The sequence below is a fragment of the Balaenoptera acutorostrata genome, chromosome 10 (assembly GCF_949987535.1).
Source record: "Balaenoptera acutorostrata chromosome 10, mBalAcu1.1, whole genome shotgun sequence".
NCBI classification, from domain to species: domain Eukaryota; kingdom Metazoa; phylum Chordata; class Mammalia; order Artiodactyla; family Balaenopteridae; genus Balaenoptera; species Balaenoptera acutorostrata.
In genome coordinates this window covers 87,624,093-87,647,977 of record NC_080073.1, presented here as the reverse complement: position 1 = coordinate 87,647,977, position 23,885 = coordinate 87,624,093, and the positions used below count along the sequence as shown (strand labels likewise).

Below are 23,885 nucleotides of genomic sequence, written 5' to 3'. Positions count from 1 at the left end.
AAGGCACACAGCCCGGTAAATGGGCTGTGGGCCAGGTTTCCAAACCCTTGACCCTTTGGCAGACGCCCTTGTGCAATGTACCTTCACAAACATATTGTACCTGGAAAGCTCTGGAAAGCAATTATCTTAGTGCAAACTTACAGTGCTCAGCAACAAAAGCATTTCCTATTCTCAACATCATCTGTAAGGCTCCTTTATTCAGTACATTAATATAAGCAAACAATGGATCTCCATTTCCTCAACATTAAAAGGCGTATGGACTTCATGTTATCAAAAATCTTTTTAGCTCTAAGTTTACAGGGGCTTTTTTTTTTTTAAAGATTTTTTTGATGTGGACCATGTTTCGAGTGTTTATCGAATTTGTCACAACATTGTCTCTGCTTTATGTTTTGGCTCTTTGGCCGCGAGGCACGTGGGATCCCAGCTCCCTGACCAGGGGTCTAACCCACACCCCCTGCATTGGAAGGTGAAGTCCCACCCACAGGACTGCCAGGGAAGTCCCTAGGTTTTGTGGTTTTTTAAATACATATAGAGCAGGGGTCCCCAAACCCCAGGCCGTGGACTGGTACAGGTCCACAGCCTGTTAGGTACCGGGCCGCACGGCAGGAGGTGAGCGGCGGGCGAGCGAGGGAAGCTTCATCTGCTGCTGCCCATCACTCCCCATCGCTCACATTACCACCTGAACCATCCACCACCCTCCCCCCCATCCATGGAAAAACCGTCTTCCACAAAACCAGTCCCTGGTGCCGAAAAGGTTGGGTATCGCTGATATAGAGTACCTCATGAGTTAAATCATGTTTTGACATATATTTTCCCTTCTGATCCTGATAATAACTCTCTCTGAGGTAGGAGTTCTTATTATTCCCATTCTACACAAAAGGAAACGGAGTTTTAGAGTCAGTCTTGAGACTCTGGGCCTCAGACTTGCCCTGTAGCTGCCCCAGTCCTCCTCTATGGTTCTCGGAAGTAAGAGCATTCTGCTCTGGGTTACTTAAGAACACCTCCCCTCTTTCCTTATTATTCAATCTCTGAATTGCCTGATTCTCTTCACAGAATCATGCCCTCTCCTGCTGCTTGCCTCTGCCTACCTTCCCATTGTTTCATGTTCTCATTAAAGGGAAAGAAAAATATTAAAGAATTCACATAGAAAGCCTCACTAGCTTCCTAAAAATTTCAATCAAAGATAGAGCTGAATCTGAGCGGTAAAATAGGGCTTTTAAAATAAGGCTTAACAAGTTCAAAACGTTATAAATAGTACAGATGCATAGATCCTTACATAAACTCTTCATGGATCAACTTTATACACGTGAAGATCTGAAAGAAATGCCCCTCCCAAGGTGAAAGTAATTTTTTTCTCCCTTCTGATGATTTTTTCTCTTCCTTTTTTCCTTCCTCTCTTATCTGTATTTTCTATTTTTTTAATACAATGAATACATCTTACCTTTGTATTAATAAAATACAATTATATTTTCATTTTTAAAGAAGGCTTAGGTATTTTGCCATGGTTGTTCTAACATAGCATTAAAATAAATAAATAAATAAATAATTACCGCGGCTTCCCTGGTGGCGCAGTGGTTGAGAATCTGCCTGCCAATACAGGGGACACGGGTTCAAGCCCTGGTCTGGGAAGATCCCACGTGCCGCGGAGCAACTGGGCCCGTGCGCCACAACTACTGAGCCTGTGCGTCTGGAGAGAGGCCGCGACGGTGAGAGGCCCGCGCACCGCGATGAAGGGTGGCCCCCGCTCGCCGCAACCAGAGAAAGCCCTCGCACAGAAGCGAAGACCCAGCACAGCCAAAAATAAATAAATAAATAAATAAATTTACTAAAAAAAAAAAATAAATAAATAAATCACCAAGCTGTATGTAAAACGGTTATTTCTGATTGCTGATATTTCTGGCCTAATCTTGTTCTTGAACATCACCCCATCTCTGAGCTTCCTGTCATCCGTGACCATCCTGGAAGCCTCACCCCAACTGTTCTCTCTCTTTGGATGATGGTGATGACATCACTGACTCAGAGATGACGTAAGGCTCAGGGATGGTGTTAGAGAGCGAATGAGCCCTAGGAATGGGCTGAGCTCCGAGACGAGCACAGCACAGAAATGTATTCAACAATGAATGATGGCGCACATCTTGTCCTGGACAAGAAAGGGATGAGGGTCAAGGATGCAGGAAAAGTGAGGCTCAAAGACTGCTGGTGTCTATTCAGTGCGTGTCCTCCCCTTATACCTTAGTAATAAGATTCAGATAATTATTTGGGGCACCAGGGTACTTAGCTAAAAGACTACATTTCCCAACACCCCCTGCAGCATAGTGGGGTCATGTGGTTAAGTTCGGGAAGATCCCACATGCTGAGGAGCGACTAAGCCTGTGCGCCATAGCTACTGAGCCTGTGCTCTAGAGCCCGTGAGCCACAATTATTGAGCCCGCGCGCCTAGAGCCCGTGCTCCACAACAAAAGAAGCCACCGCAATGAGAAAGCTGCGCACCACAACGAAGAGTAGCCCCCGCTCACCGCAGCTAGAGAAAGCCCGCGCACAGCAACGAAGACCCAATGCAGCCAAAAATAAAAAAAATAAATTTATTTAAAAAAAAAAAAAGAAAAAGTCACTGTAGTAGCTGTGACCAATAAACTCAGGTCAACCAAGTAGGAAGCATCCCGTGGCCCCAGGCAGGCCTCCTGGGACTACGGTGACTGCGTGCATCTTACACAGACGGTTCAGATGACGACTGGAGACAGTATTACAAATCCCTGAAATATGCCAGAACAGACACCTTGAGAAAGGAGAGCAAACTCATCACGCGACTCTCCATGTCCCCCTCTTCCCAGTCTTCTTTCCAGCATCGACCAGCCTCCCCTACCCTGCCTGTAGCCAGCTCAAAAGCCAGTTCTAAGAAGCCCTCCTCAGCTTCCCAAACACAACCTCCAAGCTTCAGTCATTGCTCCGTCCCCTCGGGACACATCCCAAGGCTACATTATCACCACAAATATAACATTGTATGAAAAGTACATTAACATTTGTAAAAATTCCATTTATTTCATAATGTCCCTGGCACTTTACATGCACTCATTTTAATCCTCTGTAACCCCTCCAATTGCATATTATTATCCCATTTTATAAATTATGAAACTGAGGCTCAGAAAAGCTAAAATGTCCAAGAACTGGAACCCAATCCAGGTATGTCTGACACCAGAGAACATGTTCTTTCCACTGTTCTGTACTGCCTTATGTGTCTCTCTCCATTAAAAGAAAGAAAAAAAGCTAATTGGGTTTTCTTCTAATTTATAAAAGCAATAATATCCAATATTAGGGTATAATTAAATATTATTGTATATCCCGTGGATGTATAACATCCATGTATTATTACTATGAAGTCTATGGTCCAGTACTACATGAAAGATGCAGATTTTAAAAAGAAAACAGTATTACACATGCATGGGGAAAGTCTGGATTTCTGTGTCTAGCAAAATGGCAACACAGCAAAATACTGAAATTACTGGGGAAAATATAACAAACACCTTATAAATATATAAGTGCATTCACAAGAATATAAGCGAAATCCCCCAAGGCTGAAAACATACAGAAAGCTGGAAAGCTGATGCTGAGGCAGCAGCTGCATGAGATATCTGCTGATCTCTAGAACCTAGAGATGCGAGTTTCATGGCTACAACACAGACAGAAGTTAGAGCCTTGGGTGCATTCGAGATGAGGTGTTGGAACTAAGGTGCCTCATAAAACCAGGAACCTTTAAGAGATGTGTCCTTGTGGGTGAAAGGATGAACTAGAAAAAAAAAAAAAAAATCTGGCCACTGTGCTCTGTGGAAAGAAATAATTCTCCTTTGAGAATTGACAACCACAGGTTTGCTCCATTTTTCATTACAAGTTTAGTCCAATTAATCCCAAGGGGAGAAATTACCTTTAAGTGGTCCTGGGTTGGTAATTCCCACACATACCTGGCAGAAGCAATGATAAATCCTTTCTGGAAGAACTCTCCTCAACCCCCGGAGAGAACCCAGACAAACATGAGCTTAGAATTCCAAATTACAAAATACCCAGGCACCATGAAGAAAGGTAATAGAAAAGAAAGATAAGAGAATCAGGTCCCCGAGCTTTTCAAATAATGAAATCATGGCATACAAATATAAAATAAGATGCTTAAAATATTTAAAGAAAGAAAAGAAAAAGTAATGTATGAGATTTGCACACACACACACACAAAGACCCTGGCAGATTTGAAAAATAACCAAGCACAGGTGTAAAACTAACAAGATAACATTTTTTGCTTATCAAAAGCTCAACAGATGTGTTAAAGAGCAGATGAGACACTGCTGAAGAATTCATGAGCTTAGAAGGTCCTGTTTGAGCCAAGTCTTAAAAGAGATGAGAGAATGAAACATGTGGATGTCTGAAAGAAGAGTTCCAGGCAGAGGGGACACGAAATGCAAAGGCTTGGAGGAGGGAACGTGCCCTGTATTCCAGGAACAGCAAGAAGGTCAGCATGGCTAGAAAATGGGAAGGCACCAGGAGGCAATGTAATGGAGGCAATGGAGGCCACGCTGGTTTGTAGGTCAATACAAGGGATCTTTGGCTTTGCCTCTGAGATGGGAAGTGTTGCAGGATTAGCTCCCTCGGCTGCTGGCTTCTATGTTGAAGAGCGTGTAGAAGGCAGAGAGCTACATTAGAAGCCCGTGCAGTTATCTGGGTGGGGGCATGGCGTCTTGCCCCGAGGTGGTAACAGTGAGGGTCTTGAGAAGGAGTCAGATTCCTGATTTATTTTGCAGGGAGAGCCTGAGGATTTGCTGTTGGATGGGATGTAGGGTATGAGACAAAGACAAGTGATCAGGATGACTGAGCAACCGGAAGAATGGGGTTGCCATGACCTGAAATGGGCACCAACCCAAGACATCCAAGTGGAGTGTTGAACAGGGCACCAGATAAACATGTCTGGAGTTCACAGGAGAGAGGAGCTGGAGGTATAAATGGGGAGCCATAGAGTTGGTATTGAAAGCCACAGAACTGCTTAAACACCAAGGGAGGAAGTATAAAGGAAAGGAAAGGAAAGAGAAGAGGGGTGAGAATTGCCTGAGTGGTGAACTTGAGTAGGAGAAGGGAGACGTGTGTATGTGAAGGGACTGGCCCATCTTCAAACGGTTCCATAAACAACAGCTCTCATCTAGTCAGATGGACCCACAGGGAGGCCTTCTGATCTTGACAGTGCCGCATTTTGCTGTCAGCAGGGGTGCAAATCACAAGGTAGCAACTCCCTGGCTGCTTCAGCCAGGGCAAACCAAATATAGCTCTGGGCTGATTAAAACGCTCAACTGACAAAAACTGTAATTAAGTGGATTCTGATTGCTGCTAATTCGAACACTACCAGATTAATTGATTTAAAATCCTGTTCTGTATATCCTTGGTTAATAATTTACCACTGGGGGGAAAAATTAGAAATTTATTTTCAATATATTTTATCAACATTGGAGGGGAGTAGGAGAATCAGGCTTCTTGAACTTGACATTGAGACACGAAAAAATATGCAATTTTACTTCAGAACTTTTTTAAAAGTCAATTTTTGTAAGCAGGGCTGCAGCCCTTCAGAGCTTGGCTTTAATCTTAGCTAGGAAGATTCCATACATGAGGGCCTCTTCGGTTTTTGCCCTGAAGGGAATGCTGACAATCTATAATTGTGTTTTTCTATCCTCAACCTATCCCTAAAGAACTGCTATCCCTTGTGCCTGTGCAGGCAAAGGTCTTACCTTCCTGCTGCCAATTCTCTTTAGTATTTCATTTCAAAGCAAGAAACAGAAGCAACATGATATCAGCCAGCGTGGGCACACAGGACAACGAAGAAGCACATAATTATGCCTCTCTCCCCTTTTAGGGAGTCTTGATCAGGTTCTCCCCTTCCCGTCCATCAATCCCCTCCCTTCAGGTTTCTATAAACCCAAGCTTCCAGGCAAAGATGTTGGCTGTTATTACTTGTTTAAGTCTTAAGTTCGTATTCTTTATGAGGATGCTAGCATTGTCACACAGAGATTCCTGATGACCAGAGGCTATTTTAGGTACTTTTGACAGATGGCAGTATAGGAGATATTTTGGGGTAGGTGCTTGTCTTATGGTTCTCTAATCATAGCTACTTAACACACCTACTTTATCCTCAAAGCTTGAGACAAGCAGGATGCTATAGTAATAGACCAAGTCCCTAGGTGTTCCTTAAAGAGGGATGGTTCCACCCTTGCTGTTCGAAGCGGTTGAGTTCTCTGAACAGGCAGATCCTGGAGACAAGGGTCACCATTATTCCAAGGACTGTCCAGAGACCCAGCCTGCACAGCAAATATATTCACATTAATCTTCCTGGGGGGAAATGAGCTTCATTAATAGGACTTTGGCAAGCTGAGAATAAAAAGAAAACTTTCTAGTTCAAGATGGCAGACTGGACATATCCATACATCTATTTCCCCTCTTTCCTATGTTCCCATTGAAAAATAAAAAATAAAAATAAAGGGGAGGGACTTCCCTGGTGGTGCAGTGGATAAGACTCCATGCTCCTAATTCAGGGGTCCTGGGTTCGATCCCTGGTCAGGGAACTAGATCCCACATGCATGCTGCAACTAAGAGTTTGCATGCCACAACTAAAGAGCCCGCGTGCCTCAACTAAGACCTGGTGCAACCGAATAAATAAATAAATAAATATTAAAAATAAATAAATTAAATAAATAAATAAAGGAGAAAGCTAGGCAGGACATATGAACAGATGGAAGAAAATACAACACAACGGCAGAAAAATAAGAATGAGAACTACTGAGAGACCAGAAATTCCAAAAATCTCCCTGGAAGATAGAAAACAGAGGGCATGGAACTGATGGAGAGAGAGGAAACCCACTCCCTAGAAACTGAGAAAGCACAGGACCTTCAGGGGACACTGGAGAAGCTTTAAGCCCTGAGCCCAGGAATGCAGAAACAGGAGGGGCCAACGTACAGCACTTTGGGTGATGCACTAAAAGACAGATCTCAAGCTTGTGCTGGAAAACTTCTCTCTCAAGAGATAGAGATTTGTCCTCATGGGGCTTCAGTGGCAGCAGCGGGCCTCTGAAAAAAAGGAGCGCCAAGAGCATCTGAAGACTGTCCTGGAAGGAAACACACTCCATTCCAAAGCACTGCACCTCTAGAGCAGAGCTCTCCTCCCTGTGGCCACCTGGGGCGTCCCTACCCACCCACACCAGAGGGAAACCTGCCCGGACCCTGCCTACCCACAGACTCGGACACCATAGTTAACCCCCCACGCAGGCGGTGAATGGACAGCTCGGGAGGAAAGCAGCCACACCCTCCCCAGTAGAGTCTTCAGGAATCAACAAGACCAGGCAATCAAACAATGCCCTACATTTGAGAAACAGAAGAACAATGCATTGAAGAGAAGGACCATGATAAACAAACAGGAGGTCAGTGAAAAGGACAAAGAAAAACTTTAAACATGGTAAGTAATATCCTCAGAAAGACTTAAGAGGGTACATCCTCCATAAAATAAAAATAGTTGCTACAAAAGAGGAGAAAAAAAATCAGAGAAGAAGAGAAAGTTCTTGGAAGTTCAGATAGGATTGCTAAAATAAAAACTGAATGAACAGGTGAAATAACAGCTGATGATACTAGCAGGTAATATATATTGAGTGCTTCCTATGTGCCAGGCCCAGGTTGTTCTTAGCACTTAAAATGTACAAACAGAGCTTCCCTGGTGGCGCAGTGGTTGAGAGTCTGCCTGCCAATGCAGGGGACACGGGTTCGAGCCCTGGTCTGGGAAGATCCCACATGCCGCGGAGCAACTAGGCCCGTGAGCCACAACTACTGAGCCTGCGCGTCTGGAGCCTGTGCTCCGCAACAAGAGAGGCCGCGATAGTGAGAGGCCCGCGCACCGCGATGAAGAGTGGCCCCCGCTCGCCGCAACTAGAGAAAGCCCTCGCACAGAAACGAAGACCCAACACAGCCAAAAATAAATAATACTTTAAAAAAAATGTACAAACATACTCAATTATCAAATCTTTTCTGAATTTTCCCACTTTTAAATTCTTTTGCTTTCAATGCAAAAAGTTTTCTAAGTAACCTTATGTGTTCCTATTTTCTAGCCTGTAAGTTCTCTTCTTTAAATTGTTTTAATTTTAATATGTTGCGTTTGACTCATACAAAAGCTCTGAAGCATCATTGTCCTCTAGGGTCTTAAAAGCCTGAACAGGTCCACGATGCCTTATCCATTTCTGTGCTCCCTCAGGTGCTCATCAAAGTGCTTTCCTATTGAATATAATCCTGGGACTTCCCTGATGGTCCAGGGGTGAAGAATCCGCCTTCCAATGCAGAGGACGTGGGTTTGATCCCTGGTCGGGGAACTAAGATCCCACATGCCGCTGGGCAACTAAGCCCGCACGCCACAACTACTGAGCCTGTGTGCTGCAAACTAAAGAGCCCAGCGTTCTGGAGCCCGAGCCGCATGACGAGAGAGAAGCCTGTGCACCACAACGAAGTGCCTGCATGCTGCAACTAAGACCCGATGCAGCCAAATAAATAAATAGAAATAGCTTAAAAAATAAAAATAAATTTAAAAAAATATGGAATATAATCCTTGCTTTTACCATCTGTGTTAGTTTCCTAGGGCTGCTATAACAAAGCACAGCAAACTGGGTAGCTTAAAACATTAGAAATTTATTCTCTCCCAGTTCTAGAGGATAGATGTCTGAAGTCAAGGTGTCAGCAGGGTTAGGCTCCCCCTGAAACTCCGGGTAGGATCCTTCTTTGCCTCGGTCATTGGCATTCCTTGGCTTGCAGCTGCATCACTCCAACCTCTGCCTCTGTTGTCACGTGACATTCTCCCTGGCTGCCTCTGTGTCCAAATTTCCCTCTTCTTATGAGGACACTGGTCATATTGGATTAAAGGCCTCAGCTTAACTCAATTACACCTGCAAAGACCCTATTTCCAAATAATGTCCCATTCACTGGTACCAGGAGCTAGGACTTCACCATATCTTTTGGGGAGGACACATGCAACCCATAACACCATCCTTTATATTTTTCAACAGAAGGGCTTTCTGAAATTTTCCCGCCTTGTCCCATTATTGACTCCGTGGAGTACCTAAAACAGAGAGCATTCTCAAAGTTTAAGGATGGAAAAAAAAAAAAAAAAAAGCCAACCATTTTACAGTGAGAAGAAAGAATAACTCAGGTCTTCAGACACTGGGGATTTTCTTTCATCTCTGTCCAAAGGAAACCAGCCAAGCCAGAACCAAGGTAGAATTAGTGACAAAGGACTTCAGAATATTTGAAACCTCCAATCCAGAACAAGGTACGTTGTAGCCAGAGGTTATAGACGTTGAATGGTGGTGGTTTATGGTGGCTGCTGCTAGTTTTTGAAATGAAAAGCCAGAATGAGCTATGAAAGATGAACTTCGTGGTGAAACTCTGCTGTTCCTCAGGTGCTGCATTATTTCTGCGATAACATTTCTGATCAAGGGGAAAAGTATGATTTTTAAAATGATATAGTGCAAAACCCCAGAAGAACTGCCTTTTTTTTTTTTTTTTAATTTTATTTATTTATTTGTTTATTTATTTTTGGCTGTGTTGGGTCTTCGTTTCTGTGCGAGGGCTTTCTCCAGTTGCGGCAAGCGGGGGCCACTCTTCATCGCGGTGCGCGGGCCTCTCACTGCCGCGGCCTCTCTTGTTGCGGAGCACAAGCTCCAGACGCGCAGGCTCAGCAGTTGTGGCTCACGGGCCCAGTTGCTCCGCGGCATGTGGGATCCTCCCAGACCAGGGCTCGAACCCGTGTCCCCTGCACTGGCAGGCAGATTCCCAACCACTGCGCCACCAGGGAAGCCCCAGAAGAACTGCCTTTTATTGGCTGTTGTCTGTGCCCCAAGCTCTGGCACACTGGCCGGATGGAGGTTGAGTGAATGAAATAACTTGTTCTTTAACTAGAATGACAAAAATGTACACTAAAAACAGTATGATCAAATCATACTAGATAGCTAGTGGGAACATGCTATAAAGCATGTTCACTGGCTCTGAAAAGCAGGAGTTCACCAACCAAGTTTTGTTAGCCAGTAAACCAGCCAGTATACTTCAGCAAAGCTACACTCTTAGAGAAACACGGTCTCATTTTCATTTAACATTCTATCACAAAAGTATCCTTCATTGCTATTGATACTTTCTTCTTCATTATTCTTTCTTGTTATTTTGCAACATCCCATTGAGGTGATTATTATAACTGACTTCACCATTTCCTAATTGCTAGGCCATTAGGTTGTTTCTGATATTTGGCTTTTATCAATAATGCTGCAGTGAAATGCTTCTACAGGCTCAGAAAAAAAAGCAAGTTGCAGCTTGCCTGTCTGAGGTAAATGAAAACAGCTCAAAGGGGGCCTAATTTCAAAGATCCCAATGGATCTTCTGGACAGCATTTTCCTGCAGGCTACTCAGAACAGACTGTGTTTATAATTTGTCCTGTTTGTGGTTTACTGGCTAAAAAAACTTGGTTGGTAAACTCCTGCTTTTCAGAGCCAGTGAACTCAAACAAGGTGAGCTGTATCGTGCTATTTCAGCTTAGCCCCTGGGGGCTGCCGGAGATGTTCTCTTGTCTTTTATTATTCTTCATTCCTTGCTTTATCAGCCACTACTGTGACAAAAACTGTCTTTGCCGAGGCAGCCTTTAACCGCAGGGGTGACGGCAGGCCATGGGTTACCATGTGAGCATCCTGCACTCAACGAGAGTCAAAGCAATGTTAGAAAGGAAGTGGTGATTTCCTGGAAGTAACCGGATGAAACAGGTAAGAGAACAACTCAAAGGTCGGGTGGATAGCATTCAGTGAAAGGTTGTATGTGAGGAGGAAGAAAAGCTAAGAGACATTTATATTTATTTTCTTTATGTACTGATTCCTAGGGTATACATTTTACCATCTTTTCTAAACTGCTGCAAATGAACACACTGTCTCACGGTCCTTGTATTATAAATAACACCAGAGTTTTATATTCCTGGAGATACTGTTCCTAAACTAAGAGGAAAAATGTCAGAAGGTGAAACCGTAAGTGTACATCATGGGGTTTTAAACAGTCTCCCTAATTATGGGAATAGCTTAGCTTTCAATTGGCTCAGCACTTTTCCTTCTCCTTAAATTTAATTCTTACTAATGGGGTCAACACTGCTACCTAAATAAATGCTTTGTCCTGTGCTCTAATAACTAAATCATCACCTTTAGAAAACATGCACAGGGAAAGGCCAGAGAGAGTGCAGACACCGTCTGCCAGAGACGTTGGGGGAAAACCCAGTTTGTGCTCTGTGATGTCCAAGTTCAGATGCCAGATGTCCTGTATGTCAATGACAGTGAATCTGCTTCGCATCAAATTCTGAAGACACCTGGTGATTACCAAACTTCTGAATCAGGCAAACTGTTCATCAATTCTGAGACTGTTCAGTCTTTCAATTCCATTTATCAGCAGGCCTATGATTAGCTGGTCAAAGAGTTCTCCTTTAAACAACAAAGATTTACTGTATAGCACAGAGAACTATATTCAATATCTTGTATTAAACTATAATGGAAAAGAACTGAAAAAAAAAAGATCTGAACCACTTTGCTGTACACCTTAAACTAACACAATATTGTAAATCAACTATACTTCAATTAAAAAAAAAAGAGTTCGCCTTTAGAATTAAACTTACTGGCATTAAGGAAATAATTATTCACTTATTCCCTATGAAAGAAAAGGGACAAAATGAAAGAAGGTAGAATATTGTCAGTTAATAATCTATCCTATTAGTAACAAGAACATTTTAAAAATGGTTTGTAATAATCATCATCACCATCATCAACATAATAGACATTTATAATAGTCCTTTTATTCACAAGGCAATTTTACATACTTCATATTATCTGAAGCTCCCATTAAGAATCTGAGAGAGGTAAGATAGATATGTGTCATCCCCAACAGGTACATAGAATATTCTGGGTGAATCAGTTGAAATCCTGCGGCTCACTAATCAGAAGTTAGTTTCCGGTTTCTCCAAAACAAGCCTCTAAGTTTCAGTGGGTAAGGAATATGAAGGATGAAACTGAGTCAGGATTGCTTCCTCCTGATCTTTCTCACTTTCAGCACTTTCCCTTGCCAAGGCAATTGATAAACTCTTCATGAGTCACACTCCTTCACCCCTGACCTGCCTGAGCCTGGAGAGTAGTCTTGAAAAGAAAGCAGCTCAGAAAGTACCTGGAGAAGAGGTGTAGACCCACTGCTCCTGCATCTACAACGGGCTCTCAAGCCCCCAAATCCTCACCAACAAAACAAGGAGGTAAGGCAGAGGAAACTCAGAAAATACATGTAGTTAGGTGCCTCGCCAAGAAGGTAAAAACTTGGCAATTTTTCAGTAGTGAAATCTGTGCTCTGAATTTCTCCACTGAAAGCTGATAAAGTAAAATAAGTTCTAGAAAACCTGTGCTAATCAACACAGAGGATTACCCAGGAATTTACTGGCAACAGAGATAATGCTTTACAATTACAGTATAAGATGACTTCCCATTAGGAGATCAAGCAGAATTAAGGGAAACATGATCCAGCATTGGTTTTTAAACACAGGAAGGGCATTCATGTGGAATGGGGAGTGAACAGATTCTGTGAAGCTCCAAAGGGCGGACCAGGGAACAAACAGGAGAAAATACAAGCCAAAAAAAAAAAAGAAAAAAAAAAGTGTCAAATCCCTCCTTTAATAATGTTCTAAGAATCAGATTATATCGGATTTCCCTTGCGGTCCAGTGGTTAAGACTCCGCGCTTCCAATGCAGGGGGCATGGGTTCGATCCCCGGTCAGGGAACTAAGATTCCCACGTGTTGCATGGCGCAGCCAAAAAATAAATAAAATAAAATAAAATAATCAGATTATTAAGGAGATGGTGGAAAGAGTAACACAAGATGTTTCCTTATCATTAAACTCATCACATTAATGAAAGAAACATCAGCACTAGGATTAATACAAGCAGGCTGGTGAAGATCAGCAAAGTTCTTTGAAGCAACAAGATCTCTGTATAAAACAGACAAATATACAGATAGAAAGAGCACTAATGAGAGAGATCCCATTCCTAGGCATGGCCAGAAGCATTACAAAAATGCAAAAAGACTTACAGTGTGACAGAGAATATCTTTAAATACAATAATAAAACTGTACTGGGAGAGATAATGGGAGATATCAATAATTGGGGAGGGAAACCTTGTAAAACCTGGAAAGACAATAGGTATTAAAGATCACAATATATTAGGTTAACAAAGAAACAAAATGAATTAAAACTCAACAGAATGCTTTAAAGTACTTAACAAAATCCATTTGCAAAAAATAAACAGGCAAAAATATGCAAGGATATTTGGGGAATGAGAAGAAAAGACAATGGTAGATTCTCATACTCATTATAAAGCAAAAATCATCTAAAATATGTAAACTAAAATTGTAACAGGGAAGAACCAAATCTGACTACATGTTGGATCTGTTTCTTTTACTTTAACTTGCTTTCCGCTGCTTTTGTTCACTGAAAGGATACTGTCTGTACATAATGGCCTGCCTCGGGGAACCCCGCCCCTCTGCCTGAAGGTTAAACCAAAGTGCCTTTGTTCAGGGAAATATCCGGACCCTGTCCACCAGTGGATGGCTACAAGAAAGAAGAAATTAACACATCCCCTCCAGGAGCCTGGCCATTCCAGGAGATATCTGCAAAACTTATGGCCTTTTTACTTTACTTCCTCATCTCCTCCCCATCTCTGTGCTATAAAAGTAACTGGCATCCAAACCCCGATAAGATGGCTATTTTGAGACTTTAGTCGGCCATTTCTGGGTCTGCCCACTTTCCGAATAAAGTCGTATTCCTTGCTTCAGCACCTTGTCTCCGATTTATTGGCCTGTCTTGCCACAAACGAGCAGAGTGAGCTTGGACTCGGTAACAAATTGACTTTCTGTTAGGACTTACTCTGTAACAAACTAGGAGTAACAAAACAAAGGGATGGGAATTACTTTTTAAGAAATGCCATTATGATAACTATATATTCCTAACTAGAAGGAAAATCTACTTGAATGTTCAAAAGACAAGCAAAAACCAAATGGGAACAGTCATAAAAAAGAAAGAGAAGGAGGGAAAATACAATATTAGTTTCAAACGCAGGGACAAAAATAATTTGGGTCAATTAAGGAATTAGATATTATCAAAGACTAATGCAGCAGGAAAGTAGCTGAACATCTATTGACATTATAAAATATTATGAGGAGCCTCACAAAGACCACTGCAGCCTAGGAGGACTAATGCGTCCTAGATAGGGGCTAGAAGAAACCAGAGGCATGTCATGATGAGACTGAAAGCAAAAAGAGGAAGGACTGCCAAGATGTGCCTCTTTACGGGGACTTTCTTTTTTTTTTTTTTTTTTTTTAATGATATTCTTGTCTGCTTACATTCTTTTTATGTATGTATGTATGTATGTATGTATGTATGTATGTATGGCTGTGTTGGGTCTTCGTTTCTGTGCGAGGGCTTTCTCTAGTTGTGGCAAGCGGGGGCCACTCTTCATCGCGGTGCGTGGGCCTCTCACTATCGCGGCCTCTCTTGTTGCGGAGCACAGGCTCCAGACGCGCAGGCTCAGTAATTGTGGCTCACGGGCCGAGTCGCTCCGCGGCATGTGGGATCTTCCCGGACCAGGGCTCGAACCCGCGTTCTCTGCATTGGCAGGCAGATTCTCAACCACTGCGCCACCAGGGAAGCCCAACGGGGACTTTCTTTTAACAACCCTTAGAGAACCAATTTATAACTTCCATTTCCAGGCTAAATGGAGCATATGTATATATAACAACGACAACAAAACTTTTTTTTATTAACACATAGCTAAGCTCCTATGCAGAAGCAATGCAAAATCTGTCTAGAACAGTCCTCAACACAGAGCACATAGAACTCCACCAGAAAAAACAATCCCCACTGAAGATGAACCACCCTAAGGACAAAAGTAATACAAGCTAGGGAGCAAACCAGTACAAAGGAGAGGTGGCAGACGTAACAAACTGGAGCAAGAAAAAGAAGTAGAAGTACACCTAAGAGACACTACAAAGTAAGTATGTTTGAAGTGGTGAAACACATTAAGGTGAAGAGAGGAGACAAAAATCATAATAAAGTAACAGTACAGTAAGCTATTTATTTGTTTGTTTATTTATTTACGGCTGTGTTGGGTCTTCGTTGCTGCATGCGGGCTTTCTCTAGTTGCGGTGAGCAGGGGCTACTCTTTGTTGCAGGGCTTCTCATTGCGGTGGCTGCTCTTGCGGCGGAGCACGGGCTCTAGGCGCGCGGGCTTCAGTAGTTGTGGCGCGTGGGCTCAGTAGTTGCGGCTCGCAAGCTCTAGAGCGCAGGCTCAGCAGTTGTGGCTCATGGGCTTAGTTGCTCTGCGGCACGTGAGATCTTCCCGGACCAGGGCTCGAACCCGTGTCCCCTGCATTGGCAGGTGGATCCTTAACCACTGTGCCACCAGGGAAGCCCTAGTAAGATGTTTTTTAAGGGCATAGTTTAAAAGATCCAAATCAGAAGTTGTGTTGTTAGAAATAAAGCCACTGGATTTTAAAATTCAATGAACTTGAAAAAAAAAATTCAGTGAACTGAAATGAAAGCTATATTGTATGAGGAAGTAACCCAAAATGCAATTCAAAGAAATAAAAAATTGAAAATACAAAGGCAAGAATAAGAGTCCTGAAGTAAAAACTGGTCCAATATACATCTTCTGATGACTCCAAAAGGAAAGAATAAAAAGAACTGGGAAGAGACAAAATGTAAAGAGATAATGGCCAAGAAGTTTCCAGAACCAATGAAAGACAAAAATCTTCATATCCAGGAAGTACAAGAAGTACTGAGGTTAAAATAATTCTATTCCTATTCTCACTGAAATGAAACTGCAGAATTCCAAAGACAAAGATTACATTTTATAAAGAACCAGAGACAAGAGACAGATTATCTTAACAGGGGCAAGAATTAGACTGACAACATGACTTATCAGCAAAAAGTAGATGCCAGAAGATAATAGAAATAGCATCTTCAAAAGTCCTGAAGGACAAAAACTGCCAACCTGGAACTTTATACTCACTAAACTGTCATTCAAGAGTAGCAATAAAATAAGGGTTTTTCTTTGTTTGTTCGTTTTTTACATAAACACAGAGTATACCTACCTATAGATCCTCACTAAAAGAGCTATGAAAGGAAAACTGCACAGATGGACAGAAGAAGCATCAGTAAGGTAGAAATTGACTAACAGCGTTGGAAATAATAATAAAAATGTTATCCAAAAAAAAAAAAAGCTAAACAATAGTGAAGTGAAAGATGAGGGGCAGATTAAAGTATACTAGGGTCTTATGTAGTTCTGGAGAAGAATGGAAACATTAACTTCAGTTGTTTTTTTTTTTTGAAAGAAAATAAGCATTTTTAAAATAAAACGTCCCTGCTCTATAGAAGCTCATAGGATACAGTAACGGGATAAGGGACATTGTGGAGGCACAGCCACGAGCTAGACTACCATCAAAGCAAGAGGAACTGAGGACTCGAGGGAAGACTTCAGAAACGTTACATGTAAGCTCTATCCTGAGGGATGAGTGGTTGCTTCTCGAAGAAAGAAAGGCATTCTAGGCTGTAGGGACGGACTACACAGAGAAAGCGTGGGATCCTGCAAGGGATGGCATAGTTTGAGCGGCTCCATATGGCTGGAATGTAGACCATGTGCAGGAAATGATGTGATAAGAGGATGAAAACGTAAACCAAGAAGAAAAAGTAAATACTGTCCAGGTCACACTAAGAGGTCGGCACTTCATTTAGTAGGCAGTGGGGAGACACTGAAGATTAAAAAAATTTTTTTTGTTATTGTGATAAAATATATATGACATAAAATCTGCCACTTTAACCATGTTTAAGTGTATAATTCAGTGGCATTCAGTACATTCATTCTTGCGCAACCATCACCACCACTGTTTATCTCCAGAACTTTTCATCATTCCAAACTGAAACTCTGGACCCATTGAACCATAACATTACCTGCTCTGGCAGTTCCTGGTAATCACTATTCTACTTTCTATCTTTATGAATTTGACTATTATAGATGCTTCATATAAGTGGAGTCATACAATACTGTCCTTTTGTATTTGGCTTATGTCACTTAGCATAACATCTTCAAGATTCATTCATGTTGTAGCATGTGTTACAATGTCCTTCCTTTTCCAGACTGAATAATATTCCATTGCATGTAAGGACCACATTTTGTTTATCCATTCATCCACTGATGGACATGACATTGAAGATTTTGAAGCAGAGGTGTGACATGTTCATATATCTGCTTTAGAGAGTAACCCTAGGAGGGGACTGAAGGATGGAATTTGTGAACCAAGAGAGGTTCTTGTTTCAAGAAAGTGAGAATGGTCAACTGGGTGGAAGAGGTCTAGTACAATGAGGTCAGAAAAAGTTTCTCCTGATTTGGGGAGGAGCAGTTGCGGCATAGGAGTAGTTAGGAAAGCCTGATATAAACGAGTGAAGACTAGTTAGCTGCTAGTAGCATACTCCTAAACACATATGTGTCTGCAAAGAAGCTTTTCCCACGCAACAATAAAGTGTTGAGCATTTGGCACCTAGAATTTGAATGTCTTGAAGCTTTAAGACAAGGAGGCTGAAGATACTAAATTAATAAAATATTTCAACCTCCTGATAAGTACAAATATACCGAGAGAGATGGTAAAGCCAATAATTTTATTGAAGATAAGTCATCTTAAGAGATTCTTTTGAAAAAATTTTGAAGACAGGCAACTATGTTATATTGACCAGAAGACATTCTACACTTCATTTTAATGAGGAGGATAGAAAAAAAAATGGTAAGATATGCTGATAATCACAATGTTAGAATAACAGGATTGTTATCCTAGAGAGGAGCAAGCCCTACTTCCCCACTACCACATGAAAAAACATTCTACACACTGTAACATTTAAAATTTGTATGTGGCGGGACTTCCCTGGTGGCGCAGTGGTTGAGAATCTGCCTGCCAATGCAGGGGACACAGGCTCGAGCCCTGGTCTGGGAAGATCCCACATGCTGCGGAGCAACTAAGCCCGTGCGCCACAACTACTGAGCCTGCGCTCTAGAGAGCCCGTGCGCCACAACTACTGAAGCCCGTGTGCCTAGAGCCCATGCTCCACAACAAGAGAAGCCAACGCAATGAGAAGCCCATGCACCACAACAAAGAGTAGCCCCCGCTCGCCGCAACTAGAGAAAGCCCGCACACAGCAATGAAGACCCAACACAGCCAAAAATAAATAAATAAATTTATATAAAACAAAAAAGTGGTAAAATTTGTAGGTGGCAACACTGGAGTTAATTTGCCCTCGATACTTAATAATTCTGGTGCTTTACATTATAGCATGCAATAAAACCAACTTTGAAAATTCACTTTGAGGTTGGAGTTATCCTGTTACTCTAGCTACATTGCTTAAACAGATGTTTACTAGAATCCCTTGCTTATTTGAACTTAAGGAAAAGATTGCACAGCAGGTTGGACATAGTAACACTTTCCAACAGGTAACATATTCTTCCAAGGTTATTTGGAAGGGATTAGCGTTAAAACTCCAATACCATATCTTTATCTACCTGTGCGTCATTTAAGAAGACTTACTTTGGGGCTTCCCTGGTGGCGCAGTGGTTGAGAGTCCGCCTGCCGATGCAGGGCACACGGGTTCGAGCCCTGGTCTGGGAGGATCCCACATGCCGCGGAGCGGCTAGGCCGGTGAGCCACAATTACTGAGCCTGCGCGTCTGGAGCTCGTGCTCCTCAACGAGACAGGCCGCGATGGTGAGAGGCCCGCGCACCGCGATGAGGAGTGGCCCCCGCTTGCCACAACTAGAGAAAAGCCCTTGCGCAGAAACGAAGACCCAACGCGGCCAAAAATAAAAATAAATAAATAATTTAAAAATAAAGGAATTCCTTTAAAAAAAAAAAAAAGACTTACTTTGAAATTCAAACACCTCTGGTTAAAAGACTCTGTCAAATGATGCAAAAATAGATGTTATTTTGGTCCAACCATATTTACCGCTTAATAAATAAGAAAGTTTCTCACTATGGAATTCACATAAATAGTATCTAAAAATACAGATTTTAAAAAACAAATGAAACAATATAACCCAGCAATTATTCCAGGCCTACTAAAGCAAAGCTCCTTCCTTAGGGTATCAAATATAATTACCTGGAATTGACGTGCCTCTAAGATTGTAATTAGTATATTTATTATTGTTGTTGCAAAGGTGCTGCAAGGAAAAATTTATGCATTTTATGATGATTTGACATTATAAACCAGAACAAGTTTTGGTCACATCAAAATAATTGTATTTTTAGTGAGAAATTATTTTGAAGACATAGAAAATATTTCCTGAAAAGAAAACTTATGTCAAGAATAACAATAATGGGACTTCTCTGGTGGCGCAGTGGTTAAGAATCCGCCTGCCAATTCAAAGGACACGGGTTTCCATCCCTGGTCAAGGAAGATCCCACATGCTGTGGAGCAACTAAGCCCGTGCACCACAACTACCGAGCCTGTGCTCTAGAGCCCACGAGACACAACTACTGAGCCCGTGTGCCACAACTACTGAAGTGCACGCGCCTAGAGCCCGTGCTCCTCAATAAGAGAAGCCACTGCAATGAGAAGCCTGCCCACGGGAACGAAGAGTAGCCCCTGCAGCAATGAAGACCAAATGCAGCCAATAAATAAATAAATTTATAAAAAAAAGAGTAACAATAACAACTAACTTTTATTGAACTTAGTTGCATACCAGGCAATGAGTAAAGAGCTCTTATACATATTATTTTATTCAGTTCTTATAGGAATTTCATTAAGTTGGTCCTATTATTATCCCTATTTTACAGATGAAAAAACTGAGGCTAAGAGGAATTAAGGAATTTGCCAAATGTGACGCAGCCACTAAGTGGCAGAGCCATGACCAAACCCAGGCCATCTGACCTGGCAATCTATTAATACATCACGGCCCCAGAAACAGTCATGCCTGGTCCTACAGATTTATTTAAAGAGAATGCTGCTTATCTGTTTGGCTAGAAAAAAAATTAAGTCAAGAAAATTTAACAGCAAATCCATTCTTGTACATTGATAAATTACTGAAGCTCTCTTTTGAATATTTTTAATACATAAAGAGTTTGGCTGAATTATTTTTGTTATTCTGAAAGGAAATTAATTCCCTGACTTGGCATTTTATATGGCAAAGGTGTGATGAACCTTTCTATCACCTGTGGTTCTAAAAAGTCTTAATATATAATTATATTTTTCTTTTTCAAATTACAGAGGAATTCAGCTTTCTGTATGACGCCTAAGTCTACAGCTGAACTGATATTTCCAGATTTCCTCATCTGTACGAAAAGTTATGTAAAATGATAAGCACAAAATAAAATTTTACCTTTGGCATAATCTCGGGAGTCTCAATGATTGTGGTCTTCTTATAATAAACAATTTGAAACATATGGACATTGAACATGCATTTCAGGAATAAAGAAATAAACACTAACAAAAATTCTTGTTCTTTTTGGGGGGGTTGTCTAAAATTTACTTTTTCTATTATTATCATCAAAAATATCATTCAATTTTTCTATTTAAGCACTGGAAAAACCACTAACATTTAACCCATAAACAAAAAATGTTTAGATGAGAAATCTAACAATAAAAATGTATATGAGTGGGTATATCATATTCTTTTTTCTCTCCATATACTTAAGAGAATGAATGATCGAAAGAATGATGACTTTCATAATCTTAGGTTTATGCTCTTGATTAATAATATCGTGATTCATATCCATTCTGTGGAGGAAGTTCAAAGGGAAAGAGAAAAAAAGCCATTCAAAGGTTTCAAGCTTCAGATTATGGTAAGATACAGAGACAAAATGAATTTAGCAAATAATAGCAAAGATCACATATCTATTACCAAACGAAGTTTAAAGAAAACCGATTCTACAGGTCTAAGAAATGCAATTCATGAGATTGGGAAGAGATGCAAATTTCCGCGACTCCACCCTACTAAGAAACAATCAATCGGTGCAGCAATCAAGAAAAGCCCTTTCCTAGATGTTCAGAAGAACCTTAAGAAAGTCACCTAACTCAGGGCCTCTTGATTTTATTTTTCTTTGGCATAACCTGCGTACTTGCTGCCCTCCCTTCCCATCAATCGCCAGACGGGTTGGGAAGTGGGATACTGCATCGAGGCGCTGCTGGCCGCACTAAAGCTAGCCCTATTCGGTGCAGCTGGCTAAGAGCATCACCTGCCGTCCCACCTGCTCCTCTTCTTCTTCGTCTCCCGGCCCTACACACACACACACACTTTTACACACTGGCACGCGCATCTGTTGTCAGGGAGGAGGTACCGCCCCATCCAAGCCAAACCCTCGCTTTCTCTTCCCCAGGATATAGCCCCCGAGGAGAGACTCTTGCCCAAACCGGAGACAGGATGAGGCAGGCTACTGCTGCGCTCTTACCTCCAATAGTGACAGAGATCCTGGCCACCGCTCCTCTGCGCCAGGCCAGCCAGGCCCGCCGGGGTCAGCCCCGGTCTAGTCAGGATGCAACCAGGAGGGCACCCCAGCCCGCCCCCCGCATCAGCTTCTTCTAGAGCTGGGAAAGCGCGCGCCCGTGATTCAGCGCCTTTCCGCTGCGCCGTTACCACGGCGACGCGCGCGCACGCGCACACGCGCCCCCAGGGATGGGCGGGCAGCAGTCCTCGCCTAGTTCCCGACTCCCAGCTCGGGCTCTAAAGATGGGTACCCAGGCGACGGACTCCCACCCCGCAGGCGACCAAGCAGAAGGCTTTCGGGCAGAGGGGCGGCCTGCATGCCCCACCTCCTTTCCTTCACCAACACTTTGACGGACACCGTGGTCCTAAACGGCCTGGGGGATGAGAGCCTTTTCCAAATGCCGCGGGCCAGGGTGGCTCTAGGGAGGCGCGAGCACATTACTTGGGTCAAAAACCCTTTGCAAATGTCTCCCCCGAAGCAAAGTCACCCCACACGCACAAGTCCCACTCCTCCAGCGGGAGCCTCTTTAGGCCCTACTATGTTTTGAGCACGTGTTGCTTTCTGAATGAGGGTGAAAACAGGTATTAGGAGGGGCCCAGATCAACCCCACGCTTTATAGGTTAACCAGGTGTCCAAAGTATTTAGATTACATTTGCATCTATGGGAGGGTGATCATCTGAACAATAGAAAACTCCTGTGGAAGACTCTTCCTTGTATTTATACTGTTTTCTTGTAAGAAAGATTCATGCATCTAGGCATGGTAACATAGGGCACAAAAGGAAGCCAGGGCATTCCTGAAGCATTCCTTGCACATCCCCATGACTACAGTACGGTGCTTAGACCTGATGAACAAGCCCCTACTAGGCTACTCCCTGGCTATGGCTGGGCCTTGGATGAGTTACTTGCTAAACCTGTTTTGTCAGTTATAAAATAGAGATGGTAATAGCATTCCTTTAGGATGATTGTGGGGATTAAAAGAAAATGCACGTTTAAAGAATAAAAACTGCTTGGGACTGAAAGAGTCAAAATCAGTTTGGACTAAAAAGAAAAAGGCAACCCTGCCAATTATCGGCCTTGGAGGACAGGCACAGATTAAGCCGGAAGCAAAATTAACAGGAAATATTTCCCCCAAAGTCATGCAGCTGCTGTAAAATGACGTAACAACCCCCTCTTTGAATGACTACTGCTTTCCTACCACAGACGCCCCCTTTGCTTTGCTATTTCCATCCGTAACTGGTGATACCCCATTGCTGAATTCTCCTTGCCTCATGACAGCACCCAGTCCATAGTTAGTCCCTGCTTCTCCTAACCTGCCTCTGAAAGAGTAAGCAACAGTACCAATCTGATTCCAAGACCCTCCTTCAAAGGGAACCCAAACCTTACGAGACACTTCCATCCTTTCTCTTCTCACAGTGGCATTCCACTGTACCCCCAGAGTGACCTTTCTCACCACATCAATAAATCTGGTGTACTCAGACAACAAGCCCATTCCCAGCAGTCTTTAAATAAAAATTAAGTCATTAATATATGGGCTTAAAGTCTTTACATATATACATACTTACATATATATAAGCTTAGCCTAGACTTCTAAACTCAGAGCCATTACAATGAATATCTATTTTGATATATATAATACATATAATATCTATTTTGGTACTGACTTATGAAAATGTTAGTCTGCCTCCCTAGGACACAAATGTGAAGGCACTGTCTTTCATTTCATTTCAGCATTTATTGAGCTCCTGCTACATGCCAGACACTATAGTAAATACTAAGGATAAAATGGTGTATTTTTAGTACAGCTTTTCTGACTTCGTCTGTTTTTTTTTTAAAACGTGATGATCCATTTATTTACTTATTTATTTATTTATTTATGGCTGTGTTGGGTCTTCGTTTCTGTGCGAGGGCTTTCTCTAGTTGTGGCAAGCGGGGGCCACTCTTCATCACGGTGCGTGGGCCTCTCACTATCGCGGCCTCTCTTGTTGTGGAGCACAAGCTCCAGATGCGCAGGCTCAGTAATTGTGGCTCACGGGCCTAGCTGCCCTGTGGCATGTGGGATCTTCCCAGACCAGGGCTCGAACCCGTGTCCCCTGCATTGGCAGGCAGACTCTCAACCACTGCTCCACCAGGGAAGCCCTCGTCTGCTTTTTATATGTTGTTGGTTGGGATATTTGTTCTTACTAAACCGCACGATAAAAGACAAGGAACTATCTTTTTTTGAAGGTGGGAGAAACAGGCCTAGCAAGATTCAAGTACATTCCCTATCAGTGGCAAAGATGGTACTTAGCATATTGATATATAACATTCTGAGTTGGA

The 23,885-nt window shown here is 42.4% G+C and overlaps 1 protein-coding gene across 2 annotated transcripts in view; it reads right to left on the bottom strand.

Annotated features, from left to right (window-relative positions):
* KIAA0319 (KIAA0319 ortholog) overlaps positions 1-21,664 on the bottom strand; it is a 72,925-nt gene extending 51,261 nt beyond the window's left edge. For both annotated transcript variants that reach the window (XM_057555653.1, XM_007197130.3), the window contains exon 1: positions 21,534-21,664. The gene's annotated coding sequence lies outside the window, so the exon portion shown is untranslated. The remainder of the gene's footprint in view (positions 1-21,533) is intronic.
* Positions 21,665-23,885: the final 2,221 nt, after the last annotated feature.